Here is a 25,064-nt window from a genome sequence, read left to right as displayed (position 1 = left end):
CTCGAATCGCCTGAAGAAGTGCCTCCCCAACCGCCTGAAGTCGTGCCTCCCAAATCAACTGAAGAAGTGCCTCCTGAAGGTGAAGAGGCACCCTCAGATGAATTGTAACTCCTCTGCTTTGCTGTGCAGTCATATCTTCAACGTCATTCATCGCACTGCACAGCTAACTCATCATCATCTTTAATCAACATTCATCGCTGGTGAGTAACCATGTTATTTACGTATGTAGTAATCTGAACCCTTAAACGCCGAGCCTCTATTTACAAAAGTGTCTGCCGTATGCCAGCGGCGTTCAGGAGTTAGCGCCGAAGCAGAAAGAAAGTTTTTTTCAATAAATCACAGCACGCTTAGTTTTTAAGATTAAGAGTTCATTTTTGGCTCCTTTTTTGACATTACCTGAAGTTTAGTATGCAACCATCAGAAATGAAAAAAATATCATTATCATATATAAATATTCAAATATATGACAGTGCGAAAAAAAACATTTCATATATAATTGTATACAAATTGCGCTGTGAGCAAAACAATTAAAGCTAATGAGTTATTTTTTTTCTTTGTATTTTACACTAAATTGTGATGATTTTCATATATAACAAATTGTAAAACGATCAAAGCAACACAGAGAAAATATTTTCACAAAATGATGCATAAATTGTTGCACGGATGTAAAAAATGTTTTTTTCAAAAAAAATTCACCATAAATCAAAATATTGTTAGAGACTTCCTGTTTGTTGCAAAATGAAGGTAATTGATTGAATATTACTAGAATGTAAGTGTTTTAGCTTACAATTGCAGTTTTCGACCATTTCGGTCAAGTTAAAGCTGACCGAAGGTCAAATTTTTTCTATTTATTGTGATTTATATGAAAATATTTCCAAACTGATAAAAGTTACAACCATGGGTTGTTTTTTGTTCTATTTTACATGATATTACGCACATCTTCATATATAAAACTTTATGTAACGGCTAATATAAAACGGTGCAAAATTTCCAAGATGTTCGGCTGTTACCGTGCGGACGTAAGGAAAAAGTTTTTTTCAAAATTTCACCATAAATCGAAATATTGTGTTAGAGACTTCCAATTTGTTGCAAAATGAAGGTAAATGATTAAATATTACTAGAATGTAAGAGTTTTAGCTTACAATTGTGTTTTTCGACCATTTCGGTCACGTCAAAGTTGATCGGGTTGAAATTTTTTGTAGTCGGCGATCGTACGCCCACTTACCCAACAGAAAATTTTAGTCGACGTTGTCATACGTCCAGTCGGCATTTACGTAGTATTATTTCAAAGATTAATACAGTAATAAGGTAACAGTTTAATGTATATTTGATGTAGGCTGGTATTTTTAGGCATACTTTGGTGTTTGACCCTTCATGGTAGACAGGTATAAGTGTTTTTAGAGGGGCGTTGTAAGCATTCGCGGATCTGACGTATTTTTATCCTTGCTAGAAAGCACAAATCTGGTATGGACGCCGCAGGTGGTCTCGGGTCGCCCGCTACCTTTCTGTCGGCTTTTTGTCTTATAAACGCCTGTCGAGAATAATAAAGAATCAGTCTTTCACTTCTGACTTTTCTTGAAGCCTCACATTATATACACAGTGCATCACCGATTTACGGCACCACCAACTTACAGCAGATTCGATCTTACAGCACTTTTTCAAGGCCATTAAAGGCATTTTAGAATGCCGTTGATGGATAACTGCCATTAAAGCACCGATAACGTGTGTGTCTATATATATATATATATATATATATATATATATATATATATATATATATATATATATATATATATATATATATATATATATATATATATATATATATATATATATATATATATATATATATATATATATACTATATATATATATATATACTATATATATATATATATATATATATATATATATATATATATATATATATATATATATATATATATATATATATATATATATATATATATAATATATAATATATATATATATATATATATATATATATATATATATATATATATATATATATATATATATATATATATATATATATATATATATATATATATATATATATATATATATATATTGAGCACTTCCTTCTGTGCCCATGTTCACTGGTAAAATATGGACACATGATGTGTTACAAGATTATATACACAAAGGGCATGAGGGTCCACATCAAAGGAGGAGTGAAAATTGCTACATCCCTTGCCACCAACGACAGAACACATGCTGGGAGTTGACAGCCTTATGCACAGGCTTATCAGATTCGTGTTTGCATCATATTATACAAAATATCAAACACACACATATATACACAATCAAAACATAGGAAGATCCCACCGGGAAAAATGGCTTAACGAAATTCAGGCAGAGAGCAGAGGAACACGTCTGCACAGCACGATGGCCGAAAGCAAATTGGAATGTTTACATCTGGGCAGGTGGAACTCCCGCCTACCGGATGGTAGTTGACTGCCTAACCACCTTGTTCGAAAGTTTAACGGCCGTTTCCAGCTTCACTGAAAGTAATTCCTAATGTGAAGGACCGACAGTTTGTATATCGTGTAAGAACAAACCCGATTTAGGAGAAGAAACCTGGCTAGCTGAACTCCTGGAAAGACTACAATTCTTAAATTTATATAGTCTTGAAAGAAGAAGAGAACGCTACATGATTATCCAGGCATGGAAACAGATAGAAGGAATTACCAAAACATCATGGAGCTAAAAATATCAGAAAGAGCAAGCAGAGGTAGATTAATAGTGCCCAAAACTATAACAGGAAAACTAAGGAAAGCACACAGGACATTAATCCACCACGCACCAGCATCGATAATGCAGCGTCTATTCAATGCGCTATCAGCTCATCTGAGAAACATATCAGGAGTGAGCGTAGATGTGTTTAAGAATAAGCTCGACAAATATTTAAGACGCATCCCAGACCATCCAAGACTAGAAGATGCAAAATATACTGGAAGATGCATTAGCAATTCTCTGGTAGACATCAGAGGTGCCTCACACTGAGGGACCTGGGGCAACCCGAATGAACTGTAAGGTAAGGTCCTAGCTTCAGCTCTAGCAGCAGCCGCCTTCCTCTTTCTGTCTCTTTCTAGTTTACCTAGGTGTGCCTTTAAAGTCTTCCATTTTCCCTTATCCCAGTCTCTACATTCATCACAAGGCAGATCAATTGAGCAAATTTGTCCTCTGCAATTACTATAAATTGTGTGAGAGTCATACAAGGCTTTCGTCAGTCTGGTGTTACAGCCATTGCTGCAAAACCAGATACCTGTACTAGTTGAACTAGAGTTAGACATTGTCTGAAAAACTCTTAATCAGGGAAATATCTAAATCAAAATTGCCTAAACTAATTAAAGTTAGCACAAAGGCTACCAACAAAAGGAATACTTCACCAAAACTGCGATCAAATACAACCATCCAGTGAAAATACAAAATCAAGCTGCTCAAAAAACTGAAGTTCAGTCATTGACCAGCAGAAATGAATTGAGCTCTTCAGCTGTGATGTACCTATTCTTCCCCGAATGTTGAAACTTTGACAAGAGAGATTGTACTATTCCCCAAGTTGTGGTAAAGCCCTATGTATTCTTTCTAAATTTACGTAAAGTGGAAATGTGTACAGTATTATGTAGAAGAAAGATATTATGTTTTGTTGTGTTTGTATTTAGTAATGAAAAGCATTGTTTTGCCAGTTTTGTGTATTTAATTGTAAGTATACGTGTAATAGTGTTTAACTACCGGCATCAGTTGTTTGTCAGGTTGTTAGTCGAACATTTGTTGTTGGTCAGCGATGATCGTAAGAGCATTCTCGTCATAGCCTTGGTGCAGTGTAGTACTAACTAGTAGGGACTCAAGAAAAGGGAATGTAGCCATAGTTGCCGGTGCTTTCAAGTCCACTTAAGTATTCCCTTGCATCTTACAGTTCATTTAGGGAGATTTCCTTTAGGAGATTTGCACATCTAAATGTAAGGAGAATTTCTTGAGGTGTGCTTTGGGTGAGGGTTACGAAGTAGAGATTGTGCTTATGCCAATCTGATTCTAATTCAAGCTAGGAATATTGAATGCACCATTTGAACTAACAGTAAATTTATATCGTTTATGTCTTAGATCAATATACATAACAATGCAATGTTTTAAGTGCAATTTGGAATAGCATATGAGTGAAGTAACCTGGGTGTCATAGTACAAGACTTAGGCTATGATTAGGTTAGTATGTTTCAAACTGTTTAGGCTATACGATTACACTTACGATTTGAAATGCTCTACTTATTCTGAACGAGTTGGAATAAATTAGTACCGTGACCAGGATCGCAGTGATCTGTATAGTTAGAGTTTATGAAATTTTAAGGATTGTTGTGATACCTGGCAATAAAGATAAAGACTGATAGTGGCGGCCATTTTAGAATTAGTCACATGTTAACCTATCCTGAAATGGATAAGTAGTAGGCTTAACTCTGTCAATCATCACCTGCCCTAATTGAAGCCTGACTTTCTGATAGTAACTCAGTCGAATTTTAACCTTTTTTATTTTGAGATCATTGTTATTTGGATAAAGTTGAGAAAATGGCTATGGCCTAGCCAGACGTATTGCGCATAGAGCGAAAGGTTGCTGTGGAGGGACATTCTCATGTAAAACATCTAAGTCGTTTTACGGCAAGGTGCTGTAGTAAAAGTGATGTGAGACTAAAGCAGCCCCTGTATTATCACACCTTTGGGAAATCAAGAGCAGTGAGTGTGATAACCTACTAGATCCTGTATTAGTGGACAAATTGACAGCATTTGCCCCAGATATCGTTATTCTGTACATCAAAGGAAACGATATTGATGTAAATGATGATGACCCAGAATTGGTGAGCAAGGTAAAAATTAAGAATTTTGAACTAGTAGAGAGATTGGAAGGTATCTATAACTGTAAGGTTTTGGTGGTAAGTACAGAGATTCATTACGTTCCTAAAAACATCCCTAGGGATAGATATTGAGCACAAAAAATCTACTAACCCAGTTATTGAAAAGAAACCGAGAAATAACTTTTATTTTCAATCAGTTTGTAGAAAGAGACTTTGCCTGTGATAGTGTGCATTTTCAATATGATTGTTATAAGAAACTGGCAAGTCACTTATGTGAAGCAGCAGATGCTTACGCTTTCAGTCAGGATTGGTAAATAGCAGGTTGTGCTCACGGCAACCCAGATTTTAGGTTAAGTTAGGTTAGGCGAATGATGGTTGAATGGTTGACACATTTTCACTTTGTAAACTGATAATTTTTTCCTTCTTCTTTATAAATTGTAAGGTAATGGAGAGGAAATATTAATTTTAAATTATTATTTTTTGAAGTTTATGGTAAGTTTTGAGATACTCAAGTGAAATTTAATTTGAAATAAAACCCTATGTTGTACATTGTGTATATGTTCTGTATGTGTAGCCAAGGGCACATATACTGTATATATAACATAACCGGTAGTGATCTACCACTGATTGACTTGAAGACGTGTAGCCAACTTTTAAATATTATATTTGCTAATGCAGTATATATATTTTTTGGAGCTGGCAGTTTGTACACTCTTTTAGTATTAAGAACTTCTATATTTGGTGTTGGTAAATTATAGGCTAAGATGTCTGACCTGGAAGAATTAAAGAGGAGACAACGGGGTTTTAAGTCAGTGATAACTAACTGGTCACAAAAGGTTGAACCACTATTGATGCAGGTGATATCAACAGTATTTCTTCAATGAGGGACTCCTTGAAGGAATATTTGCAGAAAATCCACGAACTGGATAATGAAATGTTGGATCTCACGGATCTTGGAGGACAACCTGACCAAATTATGAATCAAGCTGAATAGGCTATAGCCTAAAGGTAGGCACGGACATTCACAGACTAAACTCCTCCATCACGAGTTGTTAGCTGTAAGGGGTGAACCTAGTGCAATGATATTGCCTTTTACAGCTAGTGTAAAGTTACCTAAATTAAACCCCAAACATTTCAATGCTGATAAATCAGAATGGAAATCATTTTGGGAACTTTATGAAATATCAGTACAGTAAACCTCCCTTATTCATGGTCTCATGATTCGCGGACTCACCTATTTGTGGATTTCTCTGTGGAACGTACATACACATTATTCGTGGAAAATTCACCAATTCACGGTATTTTTCACTGAGAAATATTCACTAATTACCGTATTTTCATGACTAAATGCGCTTTTTTGTGATAAAACTATCAAAATACTCAGGTATAAGCATTTTTCAAGTTTTTTTGTGTTTGAACTATCAAAATAGGCAGTTCTAAGTGTTTTTAGAGGGGTTTTAAGTATTCGCAGAATACGAGGGGTTTACTGTACACCAATGCACTTATTTTGAGAAAATACAGAAGTTTTCGTATTTGAAGGGCCCATTGGAAGGTGAGGCTCTGGAACTGATATCTGGTTTTAAATTAGGTGATAATATTTACAAGCAGTGAATTTGTTAAAAGAGACCTATGGCAGAAAAGATGAAATCAAGTTATGTTTAGTTAGAAAACTCTTCCAAAATGAGATTCCTAAGGCAGGTGCAGAATTGCTACAATATTTTAAAGAGCACAATTCAAATGCTGCATAAGATCATTGGAGAGTGAACAGTTGGAACCGAGTGGGTTGTATACCATCTTGCTCTACACCAAACTGCCTAGTAGTGTAAGTGAAATAATAAAATGAAGGCGTGGAGAAGATTGGCTTAAATTTGACACCTTTAAAAAATATCTTGAAGAAGAAATACACAATTTGAGGACTTTTCCACAGACTGAGCCAGTAAAAGCTAATATATTAACAATGGTACAGTATCTGCTTTTGCAGTAGAACAAGGGCAATCAGTAACGCCTACAGAAAATACAAAAAAAACCAAGGTAAACCAGGTCAGAGGATGTGCACTTCGCGGAGGCAATCATATATGGACACATTGTAAATCCTATGTAACCAGAGGAGGAAAAATGGAATGAATCAGAACTCTGGGCTTGTGTTTCATATGTGCATCCAATAAACACTTGAGTTCCAACTGTACAGGCAAGGCTGTAACAACATCCGCACTGTTAGACATCATAGTGCTATATGCAATCGAAACCAACCAAATGAGTCTAAGGTAGGTGGGGTACAAGTTGGAACACTCTCTGACAAATACCAGACAGGGAAATAAGATGACTAGGAAGTCGATCTTACCTACAGCCACGATAAGCCTAAGGGGTAAAAGAGGTTGCATTGTGCGAAAGAGAGGGTTGTTGGATACCTGTGCCAAGAGATCATTTATAAAGAAATCTGCTCTTGAAGGACTCCACTATAAAAGCAAGGGAGTTGAAAATATATCATTGAGAGGTTACTTAACTTCTACACCTGTTAAGGAACATGAAATGGTGAACATCGCTGTACCTCACCAGGGTAGATTAATAAATATGGATTGTATAGTGGTAAATGAGCTACCGGTATATACAAAGAAATTCGACTTTAAAAAGAACTTAAGGTCATTGTGTAGAAAGAAAATCAGCTTGGCTGATAAAAGATTTTGATCTACCCCTAAAGAAACAATCGCCTATAGAATTGTTTATACGGGTTGACAATGTGTACAACATTTTACATACAGGTTTAGGAAATTTGAAAATTTAGTATTGCTACCAACCATATTTGGTTACGCGGTAACTGGAACCTGTAGTTCACCTCCCACCAAGGGGACTCATGTTTCCATTTTAAAACTGGCAGTGGAAATCAACAACATAATTATGGCGGAAGGGGCTACTCATTTAAAGGATCCAAGGGAAGATCTCGAAACTTTATGGAGTTTAGATTATTTTGGTACTGACTGCAGTGAAATAACGGAACAGGAACGGAAAGTATTGGAGAACTTTGAGAGTACTGTACCCTGTTCTGCAATTGACAAACAGTATGTTGTGGCATTGCCTTGAAAAGGCAATAAAAGGAGATTAACTTCCAACTTTAGGTTGGCTTTGAATAGATTAAAACAACCATGTGTCAAGTTTCAGGACAGTCAGTACTGTATCTTGAACACTACCAGAAAAACCTGAATGATCAGGAGGATAGGAGATTCATAGAGAGAGTGGGGTATATTAAAACAGAGGAAGACTGTCATTTCTTGGCACATCATGGTGTTAAAAAGGACACTGCAACAAGCCCTATGAGGATAGTATTTGACTGTTTGGTCAGACAGAGGAAAAGTGGGTTAAGCTTGAACGACTGTTTGTGGACAGGACCATATATAACAGCTGACCTACTCAAAGTTTTACTGCAGTTTATGGCAAAGATATACCTGCTCAAAGTTTTACTGCAGTTTATGGCAAAGATATACCTGAAGAATTTGTGCAAGCAACAACTGGATTGGGATGAACAACTCCCAGACCCATTACAGAACCAATGGGTTGAGTTATCCGGAGACTTGGAAATATGTCTATATTTCCTTTTCTAGGAATACTAGCCTAGGAGAGGGGGACTCCTTACACATATTCTGCGATGCCAGTGAGTTAGCATATGGCTGTTCAGTCTATATAGTTCAGAACGAAAACTCTTATTTAATGGTGGCAAAGGAAAGATTAGCACCCATTAAAGAATTAACTGTTCCCAAACTGGAGTTGAAGGCATTGTTGCTAGCCGCAAGAATGGCCAAATTTATTAAAGAATCCTTTGAGAAGGATAAGTTTGTAGAAGTGTTCATTTGGTTGGACAGTGAAGTCGCCCTAAGTTGGAAGGAAATAATCTCTTTCATTCCAGAGGCGGTCTTGTCCTGTGCCTACAGACAATCCCAGAGACTGGTTGACACGTGGGAAAAGGACAGAAATGATCACAGTTCTTTCTGGTGGTAGGGACCCCCTTGGTTAAAAAATTCCTCTTGGCCAATAGATAGATCATGGGTTGGTCGATCACTTGTGCAGGGTAGGGAAGAGAACATTTTGGGGTAATACTGTAGGGGACAACCTCAATGGTAATACTCACTTGCTGAACTGGGAGGGATTCAGCAGGGTTAAAAAGGTCTATAGGGCCACAGCATGGATCCTACGATGTTGATCTTAGAAGAACTCCAAGAGGCAAAGAATAAGACTATTGCCATCATACAAGGGGAATTTTTCCAAGAGGAATACGAGTTTGATGAGGGGAGTAAGAAAACCAAAACTAGCTCTCGTTCACCAGTTGAATCTTTGCCTGGACAATGGGGTAATAAGGTGTAAGGGTAGACTAGAACATGCACAGTTACCTGAAGCTGTTAAGTTTCCTATACTATTGCCGAAGAGGTGCTACGTTACTAAGGTAATTTCTGGGCTCGACCTGTGTCACCCGGTGAAATATCCATTTAGCACATATTTCTAGGTATAAGTATTGCTAATAATACCAGAGAAAAAGCTAAACACAATGCCAGGGTTACGACCCCCAGTTCGAGCGCCATTTAATGGTGTCGGTATACACAAAGGGTGAGTGTTGCCACTGCCACAGGCCTCTGCCCTATAGAGATCTCCAATCTCAAAACCCCGAAAAGCGAGGAGCCGTCACATACCTCACCTTCTTCTCCCAGCCAGCCAACACCTCAGCCGCCATCTTGTAAACATTCCAACTTAGCACGCTTTCAGACATCACCGTGTTTTTTCTTGGTGCTGTTTTTTTGTGACTTTCGATCTTGCATCATGTCATCCCTTCCAGAATTTGCATCACCTAAGTTGAGTACCATCTCCTTTTGGTTTTTTCTTACAGAAGCATCTTATTTGACCTTTAATTTATTGTTTACCAGGTAAATAACACAACGCCGCCGATCGCGGCACCATCTGCCTCAGCCATGCTGGACCCTCAGTCTTCGCATGGTTTTAGCAGAAAGTTACTGCTAGTTTTTTCTATATAATTATATATATATATACTCCTTTCATTTGAGTTTTATTATATGAATCACCTTTTAATTGGTAGGGGTTAGGAGCCCGTATCATGATTGATCTAGGCTAGAGACGGAGGTTTTCCTCCTCCTCCTTCTGATCATAAATTCTCTTTTCCCGGTCCCTTCCTCTGCCAGCGAGCAGGTACATTCTCCATGATGGTACTGTTATGCTCATGACCTTTTCTGATGTGTACGGTGATGGATGACATGTAAATCTTTGGATTAATTTTAATTGTGATTCAGCGTCAGGGTCGGCCATATTGGTATCCCCGCTTCCCATATACCGCGGGTTGTCTGGCCTTCTCTACAGCTGAGTCTTTTACGTATTCATAAATATATTCTGTGCATATATATGTTTTTATATTTTACACATCATCTGGTTAACTTGTTATTTTAGTACTTGAAGTCAGATAGTTTTATTCGTTTAGGTATTTTCTAGCCTAGCCTACTCGACCGTTCCGTAATCGGTTTTGGAGAGTTAGGCTAGACAGGATAGGCTCTTTTCACGATGCTCATGCTTCCTAGCTCTCCTGACCAGGTCGTTTTGCTTTGGAGGAGATGTTGGGTTGTTGAGGGAGTTCCTGTTCTCTCTTGGCACACCTGACCATGCTGTCACGTTTTCGGAAGGTGAGGTTAGGCTGGTGAGGCCCTTCCCACCCCCACCCCCTTTTTAGCCCACCTGACCAGGCTGCGAGGTTTTTGGAAGGTGAGGTTAGAATAGCGAAGGATAGCCTCCCACCTGACCAGAATTTCAGTGTTGGAGGGTGTGCCAGACATTGCGTGGTTTCTCCCTCCTGTTGCACCTATTCTGGCCTTCCTGTCCAAGTCAAAAGTTTTGGTTTTGGAAGTTGGTCTGGGATCTAAGGTTGCACAGATCTTTTCGTGTATGTAGCCTAGTCCTTCCTTACCTATCAATTAGCAATTGGCGTGTGACCTGACATCTCCCCACGCTGGAGGGACGCCGATCACTTATGATCGCATCCTGTGGGAGTTTCCGTCGGCTTCAGAGGGTGTTACCACCCTTCTGACCACCGCTTATCGGCTTTCGCCACTCTGCTATCTTTTCCCATTGTCGGCAGGTGTTTCATTGTTCGCTTCCCTCAGTGTTAGCTGGAGCATCAAACACAGTCCCAGGGATGCTATCTTGACTTTCACTATGTTCATTCTCCGCCCTGGGTTAGTCAGATCTCGTTGTTATAGTACACGCACCACTCCGTGGGTATGGTTTTCGGTTGGTCGGACGCTTTCCACTATCTGGTTCCCGCCCCACGCGTTAAGAGTTGAGCCAGATGCGAAGACTCCTCTCCGCCTCTTCCGCCGTTACCATAGGTGTGAGATAACGAGATTTCCGTGGCAATCAGGGCGGAGTGATAACGAGATTTCCGTGGCAATCAGGGCGGAGTATCATAACACCAGCGTATCTTAAAAGTACTCTTGTTTACTTAATTAGTTGACCATTCCGTAGCATAACTTATATCTATGTCCGCTACCGGATTCTTTCCGGCGGTGTTTAATTATATGAATGCATGTTCCTAGGTTACGGTATCCTGTTACCGCCGGACCTACTCCGGCGGTCCTAACTTTATGTTACCATGTATCGTGATATTATCCTTATGCTGCCGGATTTAATTCGGAACGGATTTTGCCCTGACAGTAAGCATGTTCCATCACCCATTATTAGGTTAAGGTATCTTATTTCCGCGGACTTACTCCGGCGGGCCTTAACTCGCGACACTCATGTATCATCTTTCCGCTTACAGATGGTACGCTGTCAGGAGCCTGGGTGCACAGCGGTTCTCCAACAACCCTGTGGCCATGAGGTGTGCCGCTCGCACTCTGGCTGCTCGGTTCACGTTGGGGACCTGGTCGTCTGGCACCCAGATGGCTGTGAGGTCTGTTACGCTCTGTACGAGCGAGTGATGGATGAGTCGGTAAGCTTTAAAGACCGCTAACCTTTAGTCTCCTTTGACTTTAATGCTTATATTGATATATATCTGGCGATTGGAGAATATTTCAGTAAATCATTTCTTTTCTTTCAGTCTGACCGTATTACCCACGACTCTTCGCTGTCGACCCTGAAGATCTGGGTTGGCAGGTTTGGGAGGAACATTGTGTCGGGAAGCCTTACGTGCTTGTCAGAGGAGATTTGTAATCCTCCTCTACCCTGGAGCCCGGATCTCAGCCGCAGTGCCGGCAGAAGTAGTCGCCCCCTTAATCGAACGGATCCGGGAGGAGACGCAACCCTCCCAAGAAGACAACCTGTGCGGAGAGGTGGCGGAAGAGGTGGCGGCCATCAATATCCACCTCAAACCTATGAGCGTCGATCTGGACCACCAGGTAGAAGGTAGGGTGGTAAGTGAGGCAGGGGGAGAGAGTGTAGCTAGTCCCCTTTTTGGTTCTCCTTCTTCCTCTTTCCAAGGTTTTCCTAAGGCAGCTTTCCTTGAGGACAGGTCTAGGTCTACTGTCCCCAAGGTGAAAACCTGAAAAAGAAGGACTTACCTAAGTCCTCTAGGCCTCAAAGGTCTAATCCGTCAGCTCCTCAAGGTCGTCACTGGCTCTTAACCCAGTGGCGTCCACTAGCAAGGCTACTCCCCGCCAAGGGTCGAGATCCAGGTCATCTAAGGCTAGTCCCCTCAGCCTAACTTTGACCCTGAGGCCTTGCGGAACTTCTAATGCAGAAGTTGGATAAGAAGGTCAAGCCAGGATTAATGACCTTTCCTCCCAGCTCAAGCTTCGAGCCTGCAGACCTCTGGTGAGTCGGTGAAATCTTTAGCAGAGAGGATGCAGACCCAGGAAAACTTGCTCTCCGGGTTTATGCGCTCGGAGTAGCAGCACAAACTTACGCTGTTCCGGATGCCTCCAGTCTGCCCCCTTGATAAGGGGAAACCTGTGGCGCCTGGCCCTTCACGCTCCTCAGCACGAAGACACCTGACCACCGAGGGCTTGGGAACTTTTGGTTGGAAGAACTGGAGTTCTTTCCACCCGACCTGGTGACTCCCTACCCAGGCTACGCCAGGCTTCACGGAGGAAGCCTGGATCAGATCAGACAAGGTCCCAAAGGAGACAGTCATCTTCCTAGGGACCAAGCCCAATCCACCTTGATGCGCTCTCACTGAGTGGGAGTGCGAAAACACTAAGCTTACCCCCTTTAAGGACTTTCACTATGTTCTCGTGTAGGTGACTCCATCCCTACCCCCTGCACGACTAAGATAGCAGTGCTGACTAGTCAGGCGGAATCGAGGGTAAGCCGCTACCTCAACTCCGGAGACAGATCCCACCTCTCGCCTCTTCCCGGAGATTCGGAATTTTGGTTGGGAGCTCCGCCACGCTCACGGTGGGCAAACTTGACCCGAGTGCGCCTCATCTCTTTTAGTGAACAGCTTCCCAAGATTCCGGAGGCTCTTTGAAGGCAGAATTTGAAGCTAGGTGCAGGTTGAGTCGCTTCCTGCATTCCATTACCATTACGGAGGCAATGGCAGTGGTAACCTACGCTGAAGAACCTCTTTTCCAGGTCCTGACCAAATCCCTGTTAGCGGCATTCCAGGCGGACCTGTGCGATTTTGTAGTGGCAAGACTAAACTGCCGAAAGCACATCTTTGGATCGCTACTATTAGACACGAGCCCAACAGACTCATGAAGAGTTCTATCTGGGGCCCTAACATCTTCCCTGAGGATGAGGTCAACAATGTTCTGGCGGAGGCAACCAGAGCAAATCAGAGCCTTTGCTCCCGCTGGGGTCTCCCTTCAAAAGGGAAGGCCACCGAGTCCGCGGACCTCAAGCCAGGATAGGAAAAGATTCAGGAGGTACAGAAAACCTCAAGCCCAAACTATGCTCCAAGCTGTACCGGTCTCTCAGATTGGTCAGCCTTCAACCTCAAAAGCTTAGCCTCAGCAACAGTTTGTTCTGATGCAGCCTGGCTCAGCAAACCCTTGCTTCTCCAACCTTCATGGCCTCCCCTGCTTTCAACGCCGTTTGAAAAAGGGGGCATTTCGAGGTTTCAACAGAAATGCGGGGGAAGCAGAGCCAGAGCCTCCTTCAGAGGTAGGTCTGCATCACGTCCTCTCTCACGGGAAGAGGAGGCTGGGGTAGTAGAGGAAGTAAGCCCTCTCCCGCTCAATGAGTCTCCTCAGGTAGGCGGGAGGTTACATCTCTTCCGGGACCATTGGACCTTCAGTCCGTGGGCCCACAGCATAGTTTCCAAAGGTCTGGGATGGAGCTGGAGCAGAGGTCCTCCTCCGCCAGTCAGATTCCATCAGTCTCCATCCAAAGCCCTCCTGGACTTTGTAAAAGACCTTCTTCAAAAGAGGGCAATAAAGAGAGTGAGACACCTGAAATTTCAAGGCAGACTGTTCAGTGTTCCGAAGAAAGACTCCAGTCAGCAAAGAGTAATCCTTAACTTGTCTCGTCTCAATTTATACATTCAATGCGACAAGTTTCGCATGCTTACAATCTCGCAGGTTGGACCCTACTTCCCGTGGGGCCGTCACCACCTCTATAGATCTTTCAGACGCCTATTATCACGTCCCGATTATGAAATTTCTCTCCTTACCTAGGATTCAAACTAGGGAAATCAAGCTTACTCGTTCAGAGTCATGCCATTCGGGCTCAACATAGCGCCCAGAATTTTCACCAAACTGGCAGAAACAGTAGTCCAACAACTACGGGCCCAGGGGATCATGTTAGCCGCATACCTGGACGATTGGATAATTTGGGCACCCAACGCCAAGGAATGTCGGAGAGCAACATCCACAGTGATCAGCTTCCTGGAATCTCATAGGTTTTCAAATAAACAGGAAGAAATCCGCCTAGTTCCGGAGGCTCGATTTCAATGGTTAGGAATCCAATGGGATCTGGACACACACAAATTGTCACTTCCGCCAGCCAAAAGGAGGAAATAGCCAAAGCTACCAGGCAGTTCCTCAAAAACAAAAGAGCCTCTCGTCGCCCAGGAAAGAGTCCTAGGTTCTCTTCAGTTCGTGTCAGTAACAGATTTGCTGCTGAAAGTCAAACTGAAAGGCATAAAGAGGGTATGGCGGAGACGAGCCAACAGCAGATACAGAGACAAGGTGTCCCTAATTCCACTGGTGTTGAGGAAGAGGCTTCGACCGTGGTCAACAGTCAAGAGTTTGTCAAGGCCAGTGCTTCTCCAATTTCCCCCTCCATCATTGGTGATCCACACGGATGCTTCCCTGAGCGGGTGGGGAGGATATTCCCAACACAAGAAAGTTCAAGGAACGTGGTCCACTATGTTCCGCCAGTTCCATATCAACATTCTGGAAGCAATGGCAGTATTTCTAACTCTGAAGAAACTGCGTCCAACCAGACAGATTCATATCAGACTGGTACTGGACAGTGCAGTAGTTGTACATTGCATAAACAGAGGGGGCTCCAAGTCGAGCCGGATCAATCAAGTGGTGATAGCAATTTTTTCCCTGGCAAACAAACACCGTTGGCATCTGTCAGCTACCCATCTGGCAGGTGTCCGAATGTCATTGCAGATTCACTGTCCAGGACAACTCCGCTGGAGTCGGAATGGTCACTGGACAAAGCATCTTTCGAATGGATTTGTCGTCAGGTTCCAGGTCTCCAGGTGGACCTGTTTGCCAACAGAGAGCAACCACAAACTTCCATGTTACGTTGCTCCCAATCTAGACCCTCTAGCTCACTCCACAGATGCGATGTCAATAGACTGGAACAGGTGGCAAAGGATCTATCTGTTTCACCAATAAACCTATTGATGAAAGTTTTACACAAGCTCAGATCATTCAAAGGTCAAGTAGCACTTGTGGCACCCAACTGGCCGAAGAGCAATTGGTTTCCTCTTCTTCTAGACTTGAAACTCTGGTGCATACATCCCCAGGCCAAAGTTGACACAAATAGTACAAACTCGGACTGTGTCAGCTTCCTCAAAAATTCTGAATGCCCTAGCTTTATGGACTTCATGAAATTTGCAGCTCAGAAAGATGCTAACATTGATCCTATTAACACACTGTTCATACAATCAGACAAAAGGAATCTACCCTCAGACAATATGACTCAGCAGTTAAAAAAGTTAGCATTATTCCTGAGAGAATCTGAAGCTCAAGAAATGACCACGAACCTTGCAATCTCGTTCTTCAGGTCATTATTTGAGAAAGGACTGGCCTCTAGTACTATTACTACAGCAAAATCGGCTTTAAGAAAAATATTTTTACATGGCTTCAATATTAGCCTTACAGACTCATATTTTTCGTCAATTCCTAAAGCATGCGCTCGTCTTAGACCAGCAACCCGTCCTTACATGGTTTCCTGGTTCTTAAATGATGTACTTAAATTAGCATCGGACACTGATAATGAACGGTGTTCATATTCAAGTCTGTTAAGGAAAACGTTATTCTTAATTAGCCTAGCCTCAGGTGCCAGAATTTCTGAACTGTCTGCTCTCTCTAGAGAACCGAACCATGTTGATTTCCTCCCGTCAGGAGAAGTTCTGTTATCTCCGGATCTCAAGTTTTTAGCTGAGAATGAAGATCCACAAAATAGATGGTCCCCTAGGAAGGTTATCCCCTTCCACAGGATCTGTCATTATGTCCAGTTACCACTTTAAAGGCTTATTTAAATAGAACTTCTAATATAATGTCTGGCCCTCTTTTTGTTAGGGAAATTGGAGGAACCATTTTTTTTAAGGCCATCAGGCAACAAATACTATATTTTATAAAAAGCAAGCAAACCCGGATTCAGTACCTAAGGTACATGATATCCAGTAGTGGCCACCTCCACTGATTATTTTCATAATATGAATTTTGATGACCTTAAAAAAATATACGGGTTGGAAATCACCAACAGTGTTCAAACGCCACTACCTTAAATCTCTAGAGGCTCTAAAATTTTCCACAGTGGCTGCAGGAAGTATTGTTCCTTCTGCCTTAGAATAGCTTATGTAACCTTAGTTTATCCTGTCCTTTATTCCTCTCTCGTCTGCCTGCCTCATTTACTCGCCATGCCGTCTATCTTTAGGTCAGGCCTGCTTCACAGCCTGACTCCTGACCGTTTTGCATATTGTTATTGTTTCCCTTTTGTTAGCCTTAAGTGTCTTGGTGTTACAAAATTTTGTCTGTGTGCCCTATATTGTTAATCATGTTTTATTATTACTACTTTGGGTTACTAAAACACAGTAATTTTCTTATAGTTTTATTTAACTCCATTAAAGTATTTCTTAGAGGAATCCACCAAGCTTTTGTATGACTGTTTCTCTGTTAGGATTTCACCTCATTTGACACAGGTCGAGCCCAGAAAAGGGATTTTGACAAGGAAAAATCTATTTCTGGGAAGACCTGTGTCACTGTGACCCATCCCTGTTCTTCCTTCCCCTGAGTGGCATACCAAGCTTGGGGGGTGCTAACTGGGATGTTTACAAGATGGCGGCTGAGGTGTTGGCTGGCTGGGAGAAGAAGGTGAGGTATGTGATGGCTCCTCACTTTTTTCACAATTTTTGAGATTGGAGATCTCTATAGGGCAGATGCCTGTGGCAGTGGCAACACTCACCCTTTGTGTATACCGACACCATTAAATGGCGCTCGAACTGGGGTCGTAACCTGGCATTGTGTTTAGCTTTTTCTGGTATTTTTAGCAATACTTATACCTAGAAATATGTGCTAAATGGATATTTCACCGGGTGACACAGGTCTTCCCCAAGAAATAGATTTTTCATTTGTCAAAATCCCTTTATTAAAGAACATCAAGATGCTAATGCTCACATGGGTGTAAATGCAACTGTGGCGAGTGTCATGTAGGAGTTCTGGATCCCACAGATAAGGCGACTAACTAAGAGAATACTACACCATTGTGTTATCTGTAGGAGAACGGAGGGGAGGCCGTACAGGCCCAATATAGTTCCTCCATTACCTGAGTTCCGGGTGCAATGTAAGCAACCTTTTAATACCACAGGCATGGACTACACTGGTGCATTATGGGTTAAGGGAAAGGGATAGAGCCCTGAGAAGGCTTATATCATCTTATTTATGAGCCCAATAGCCAGAGGCACACATGTGGAACTAGTTAACCAGTACTGTGACTCATTCCTCATGAGTTTTAGGAAATTCTGCAGCAGAAGAGGTTTCCCAGCAGTCATGTTGAGTGACAATGCCACCATGTTTGTAGCAGGATCAGCATACCTCAAGACCATGTCAGAGAATCCCAGGGAAAGGAACATCTGTTAGATATAAAGTGTAACTGGAAGCTCATTCCAATGAGAGCACCGTGGTTTGATGCTACATGGGAAAAGTTGATAGGACCTCTCAAGTCATGCCTAAAAAAGATCGTAGGCCAAGCCTTACTCAGTTTTGAGGAACTGACTTGTGTGCTGGTGGAGCTGGAAGGAATTATCAATGATAGACCATTCAAGTTACATGCCCGGAGATTTGAATCAATTGGAAATTTTAACCCCTAACCATTTTATCCTTGGAAGAAAGCTTAAGTCCTTCCCAAGAGAAGTAGTAAATTGGGAAGAGATCTCTGGTGACCCTACCTATGGCTGGAGAGAGTTCACTGAGAAAAGATTCCTGTATGTATCCAAGTTAGTTGTGCGACAACTTGTGGAAAAGATGGTTGAGGGAGTATTTAACAACATTAAGAGAGACCCATCAAGTAGGAATGATGCATGACTCTTGGCCCAGGATAGGGGAAGTAGTCCTCATTCAAGACAAGGGGCCAAGGAGCAAGTGGAAGTTGGGCCAAGTGATCGAGTTACATATGGGGGAAGACAAGGCCCCAAGAATGGCTACTCTAACAATGGCCCATAGCCAGTTCATGAGACCTGTAATTAAGTTAAACCCCTTTGAGCTGTGGCAGGAGATAAGGGAAATTAATCCTGCGATAGAAGACATTCAGTCAAGCACCCACCCGAGAAGAAGGACTGCTCAAATAGCTGCAGAAGCCAGAAAGGCATTGATAAGAACAGGACTGTTGTAAATAATGTAGGCATAATTTTTTCTTGCGGGGGAGTATGTCGAAACTTCGACAAGAAATTGTACTTTTCTGCAAATGTATGGAGAATTTCTTGAGGTGTGCTTTGGATGAGGATTATGAAGTAGTGATTGTGCTCATGCCAATCTGATTCTAATTCAAGCTAGGAATATTGAACGCACCAATTGAACTAATAGTAAGTTTATATCGTTTATGTCTTAGATCAATATACACAACGCAATACAATGTTTTAAGTGCAATTTGGAATAGCATATGAGTGAAGTAACCTGGGTGTCATAGTATAAGACTTAGGCTACGATTAGGTTAGTACGTTTCAAACCGTTTAGGCTATACAATTACACTTGAGATCGGAAATGCTCTACTTATTCTGAACGAGTCGGAATACCGAAAGTGGGCAGGACTAGTTACCTACACGAAAACAGTAGGAGCACAACCACGAATTTCTAAATTTAACCCTTTTGGTGCGCCTGTCGTCTGTGAGCGACGAGAGTTAATTGTAGTGGAAGCGCGTGCGTCGACTCTGGTTTACCACCATAGAAAAATGTTTACCCTTAAAATTTCTGGTCCAATTTCTTCTGTTTACCATTAGAGAAAACTTGATGTCGATATCTAGCACCATCTGTTGGTGGCGTCCCGGTACGTAACAATAACAAACAGACCTCCAGAGTTTCTCACCCAGCTGGACAAGAAATAAATTGTATTTTGTCTATTTATTCTAAAGAAATTGGTATGTTTTGTGTATTAATGCATTTTTTTTTATTGTGAATCAGTGCTGGTTTAAAATCATGCTTGATAAGTTACCACAAGCTCACGTAATTGTAAAATGAAGCCGATATAATGACCAGAATCTAAATGTTACTGTTTGGCCCTTTAACTGGCCATTTAAATGTCGAGCCTTTTAATCGATCATGGATGTACACAAACATGTGAATGAGTAATCTACATATATGCATTTTTGTTAGGTTATAATACTGTATAGACATATACGTGTATTCATATATATAAATAAAGATACAGAGGAAGAAGTGGGAAGAGAGAAAGGACGAAGATAGCCTAGTCAAGCCATGCATGCCTGCGTGTTTTGGTAGGCTAGGATTCGTCACTGTTCCGGAAATAAAAAAAATGCGTGATTTAGGCCAGCTAGGCTTCGTGGACGTTGTCTGGGAAATAAAAAAATGAGTACTGATTGATTTGGCAAGCTTATTTGGTTAAAGTTGAAACGTTAGTACTGATTGAGCAATGTAAACTAAATTCTCATAAAACCAGTCATTATTATTTGTTTTTGTATTTCCTGTCATGGATTTGCTTCACAAGCACAGCTGTGCTGGTTAGATTACTTTTGGTTTTCTGCTTTATTTTTACATTTTTATCCAAGATAATGATTGTTTTTATTTGTTTTTGTATCACTCACACAACTATGTAGGCTATGCTTACTGCGGAGGTTAGGTTGGTTTTCAGCCTGGAAAATTTTGAACAAGAGTTATTGTTTGATCAATGGTTTGTTACCACTGATCAAGCAGTAACTCTTACCTTGTAATTTGTAATAGTTTACATGGTTTTGTGTCTATTATACTAGGAAAGTTTTTTTTTTTTTTTTGCTTTTGCCTTTTATTTATAATTTTTGCTCATTTTAAATTTTAGATTATCATGAATCCTTCAAGAAAGCAAGCAAGAATTTTAAAAACACAAGGAGATATTTTGAGGGAGCTCGAAGAAATAAGAGCATCTGACAGTGAAAATGAGGATGCATTTGAGGAAATGACTGATTTATGGGAAGGGGACAGTGAAGAAGATACTGATGAAACAGAAGATATGATTGAAAATATGGTTTCAGAAGAGGAGGATACTGTAGTTCCAACCACTAGTAATTACCAAAGAGCTGTAGAATGGCATAAAGTGGAAGATGTTGTTTCAGTAAACCCCCAAATATTAGATGAAATTACAGATTTTACAGGTGATCCTGGTGTTGAGGGCATAGAAAATCTTACTCCCTATGAGTGTTTTTTGAAATTGTTTCCCTTAGAAATATTTGAACATGTGGTTATGGAAACAAATAAATATGCTGAGATGATGATAAACATGAGGCGTCCATTACAGTGCAGATCCAGGTACAATAATTGGCACCCAGTAACAGTAGAAGAAATCAAAGCATTTGTTGCTGTAGAAATAATGATGGGTATTGTCAAGAAACCAACTTTAGCATCATATTTTGCAGATCCTTTTTGGTTATCAAAGACACCAGGTTTTAGTGAGGTGTTCACTAGAGACAGGTACCAGTTGATACGTGCTTTTTGCATTTTGCAGACAATGATGCACACAAAAGTAATGATAGGCTTTATAAGGTGAGGCCAATTCTAAATATTGTTCAAAATTTGTATAAAAAAATTTACAAAAGTAATAAAGAAATAGCTATTGATGAAACTATGTTGAAATTCAAAGGCAGGTTGTATTTCAAACAGTATTTACCTTCAAAACCAACAAGATGGGGGATAAAACTCTGGTCCCTTTGTGATGCCAAAACTGGATACCTTATGCATTTCAATGTATATACAGGCAAGGAAACAGTTAATCATCACCCTAGTGAAGGTGTGTTAGGTACTAAGGTTACCTTAGCATTATTAGAAGGGTTTGAAAATAAAGGCCATATACTCTTTGTGGATAACTTTTACACAAGTGTAGAGCTTTTTAGTAAGCTAAGGGAGAGAGGTGTGGGTGCTTGTGACACTGTTTCAAATAAATCAGAAAGGGTCTGCCCAAGGAAATGGGAAAAGCTAAAATGAAAAAAGGAGAACTTCCAATAATATGGACAAATAATGAAAATACAATGGTAGCAGCAACTTGGCAGGACACAGGCAAAGTGAATATGTTGTCAACTGTTGGTGATTCAGGTGTGACAGGGGTAACAATAAAATCAAAGAAAGGTGATAAAATTGTACATAAACCATCTGTTCAAGCTTATTATAATAAATATAAGGGAGGGGTGGACAGGTTTGATCAGCTGTGTGCAACATATAATTTTAGCCAGAGGAAGAAGAAATGGTATCAGGTTATATGGCATTTTGTTATAGAAGTGGCCTTGGTGGATGCAAAAATAGCTTATGGTATCCAAAATCCAAATAAAAAACTAAATCAGAGGAAATTTAGAGAACAGGTAGTAAATGGATTGTTGGAAGGTTATTCAAAAAGGCCAGTGACTGGTAAGAGGAGACTTGAATTACCATTATCAAACAGACTCACAGGCAGACACTTCATGGCTCAATTTGCAAACAAAAATCACAATCCTGATTGTACTGTTTGCAGTATAAGAAGCAGTGACTGCTGCTTGAAGAAAAAGGGGCAGTGCAGAAGGAGGCAAACGACATACCACTGTGAAACTTGCCCTAGCAAACCCCCTTTGTGTATTGTGCCATGCTTCAAAATTTACCATACTGTAAGCAAGTACAAAAAGGCCTGTGAATGTAAAAAGCTATGCAAAACCAGTGGTTAGTTGAAATTTTGTCTCAAGAGTTTTCTGAATGAAAATTCCTATTTCATTTCTATATGAGGCTCATAGATGAAAGTACATGAGAAAATATATATATTTTTCTATATAATGCTCTGAATGCTGTTCTATGTCATTCCTATGTCTTGACATCATACAAGAAGGGATTCTCTCTCATATTTTCATATAATGAAAGTTGTGCTGCATAAAATAAAAGCTATATTGTAGATTCTTTTCCAGTCTTTCCTTCAACACTACAAAATCTCAAAAAAATATTTTTACATAAAAGGTACCTATTTCACCATAGAAAAAACAATTTTTATATTGACTTATTTATCAAGAGATGGTTACAAATTTATTCCACACACTTTTTCTTTAGATTTAGCTTTCCCCCAAAAATGTTGGGTCAAGTATATATTATGAATAATGCCCACCTAAGGTTTTTTGCTATATTTTTGCTATTTTTTACCATTTTTCTCTAAAACTTAGCATTTTTCAGTACTATAATCACCTTTTGAGAAAAAAAATAATGTCAGATATGGAAAAAATAGGGTCTCTTCTTACACCAAATGAAATATGAAGCCAATTGGAGCATTTTTATATTTTTATGGGGAAAATTCCAAATGCAGACTGACGCACTTTAAGGGTTAAGCTGCTGCAATAATTAGAAACTATAGCTATGTAATTACTGTACTTGGTACGTTACTTACATGAAAAGTCACTTGGTATGTTACTTACATGAAAAGTAAGTGTAGGTCAGGGAAACTAGGTGTGAAGAGGGTCACAGTGGTGAATGCTCTAGTGTGAAAGGAATAGATGTGTTGAATGTAAGTGGAAAGTCTGGGGGAAGTTTGAGTGGTTGTTTGTGTGTATTGGTAGAATTTGGTGGAGAAGTTCTGAGAGAACTGGTGGATACCGATTGCCACACAGGTGTGTAGGGACCATTACATCCCCATTACCTGTCTCTGGTGGCTGAGCTTGTCTAACACTACATTACAAGACCACAGAATATACCTGGCAGTCAACTCTACTTAGGAGTCTACCACCCACTCATGCACCTGCATTGTTAACTGATGCAGAGGAAGGGAGACCAACCCTCCTTGCTTTTTGACATATGCCACTACTGTGGTGCTGTCACTCATCAATATCATGGTGTGTCTCATCACTTGATCCTGAAACTCCTAGAAAGCTAGAAAAGCTGCCTTTAGTTCCAAAATAGTGATGTGAAGGTGCCGTTCATTCTGGTCCCATACAGCTGAGACTAAAACATCTCCAGAGGGGAAGTGCTGAGTGGCACTCCCACTGTAAGGTTCCTGTCATCTAGCCACCACGCTAAATCTTCCCACACCTCTTCCGAAAAGGAACTGGAAGAAAATTAGAGTCCCATGCTGCGCAGCACAAGTGAAACTGCTCATGAGGGATCTCTCGAACTTACTGATACATGAACCCAAAGGGAACACTCTTACTGCTGCCATATCTACCAGCACGCCCAAGTACTTTACCCTCTGCTTGGGAATGACATCCAATTTCTCATACTTTACGTCAACCCCCCAGTCACAACAAAACTCAAGAAAACAGTCCCTGTCCTGTGGCAACTGTAGCAACAAGCTCATAGGCCTAAACAATCACAAATTGACATATCTCGAAGACATATCAGGTGTGAATGGGCCCAAGCTGAAAAAACCAGTGTGAACAGTCCGTGACGTGAGTTGTCCATTAATCAGTTAACTGGTATGACTGTAACTTAAGTTTCCATGATTGATTCTAGCTCAAGCTGAGGAATAGCACTCTTACACAAAAGGCGATGGTTTGCATTCCCATACGAACAACAAAATATACACCAGAGCCATTGCATCTGAGTATCAGATACAGTATTTTTCCACTGCTCTTTTTTTTATTAAGTACTTTTTGGGAAGATTTATAAAATATTTCTCTAAATACTGAGAAAATAACTAAACCTTCCAACAGTATGAGACAGAAGGGCTCCAGAAAAACTGTCACTTAGATTTCCATAGAATTCCAGCACTGTGAAACCCTGAAAGTAAATACATCAAAGAATATTACAAATGAAGACATTGTTATGCAGGCAATCAATAGCATATCAGATATAAAAAACGCTTCAAGAAGAGTCCTTTCAAAAGATTTCAGAAAGAAGGAATTTCAGCTTGAGGAAACTCAACCTCCATACTTCCAACCTTCAAATCGGCCTTTTCTCATCATCTCTAACAAAATTTTTTACATGATGACCCTAAACATATTTTGTTCCAAGAGAACTCTTCTTTTTAATTAAAGCCTTTATGCCTAGTCACAACACATGCCTCAATGACAAAAGGGTGTAAACAAAAACATCACTGAATGTCTGCATACTAGTGATGCTTAGTTAGCAGTATTTTAGAAGGTCTGCTACTAGGAGAGACAAATCTCTCACCTGCCTGAGGTTCAGATGAATAAAATCACAATTCTCTTAATGCAAATTCTATTTTTCCAGATATAAAAAAAAATGAAGTACAGTATAGTAATACCTTGTTAGTCTTCTTTTTCAAATCTGCACTACCCGCTGTGTGTGTGTGTGTGTGTGTGTGTGTGTGTGTGTGTGTGTGTGTGTGTGTGTGTGTGTGTGTGTGTTGTGTGTGTGTGTGTGTGTCTCTCATTAGCTTCTTACCTGGACTGGTACATTCAACCTCCTCACTGATGAGTCATGCTTCCAT

At 40.5% G+C, this 25,064-nt stretch overlaps 1 protein-coding gene across 3 annotated transcripts in view; it reads right to left on the bottom strand.

Annotated features, from left to right (window-relative positions):
* LOC136843745 (uncharacterized) overlaps positions 1 to 24,444 on the bottom strand; it is a 255,634-nt gene extending 231,190 nt beyond the window's left edge. For all 3 annotated transcript variants that reach the window (XR_010854661.1, XM_067112402.1, XM_067112401.1), the window contains exon 1: positions 24,315 to 24,444. The gene's annotated coding sequence lies outside the window, so the exon portion shown is untranslated. The remainder of the gene's footprint in view (positions 1 to 24,314) is intronic.
* Between the last annotated feature and the right edge of the window lie 620 nt (positions 24,445 to 25,064).

Source organism: Macrobrachium rosenbergii, chromosome 12 (assembly GCF_040412425.1).
Source record: "Macrobrachium rosenbergii isolate ZJJX-2024 chromosome 12, ASM4041242v1, whole genome shotgun sequence".
Taxonomy (NCBI): domain Eukaryota; kingdom Metazoa; phylum Arthropoda; class Malacostraca; order Decapoda; family Palaemonidae; genus Macrobrachium; species Macrobrachium rosenbergii.
The sequence above is the reverse complement of the archived record's forward strand: the minus strand, read 5'-3'. Positions and strand labels throughout refer to the sequence as shown.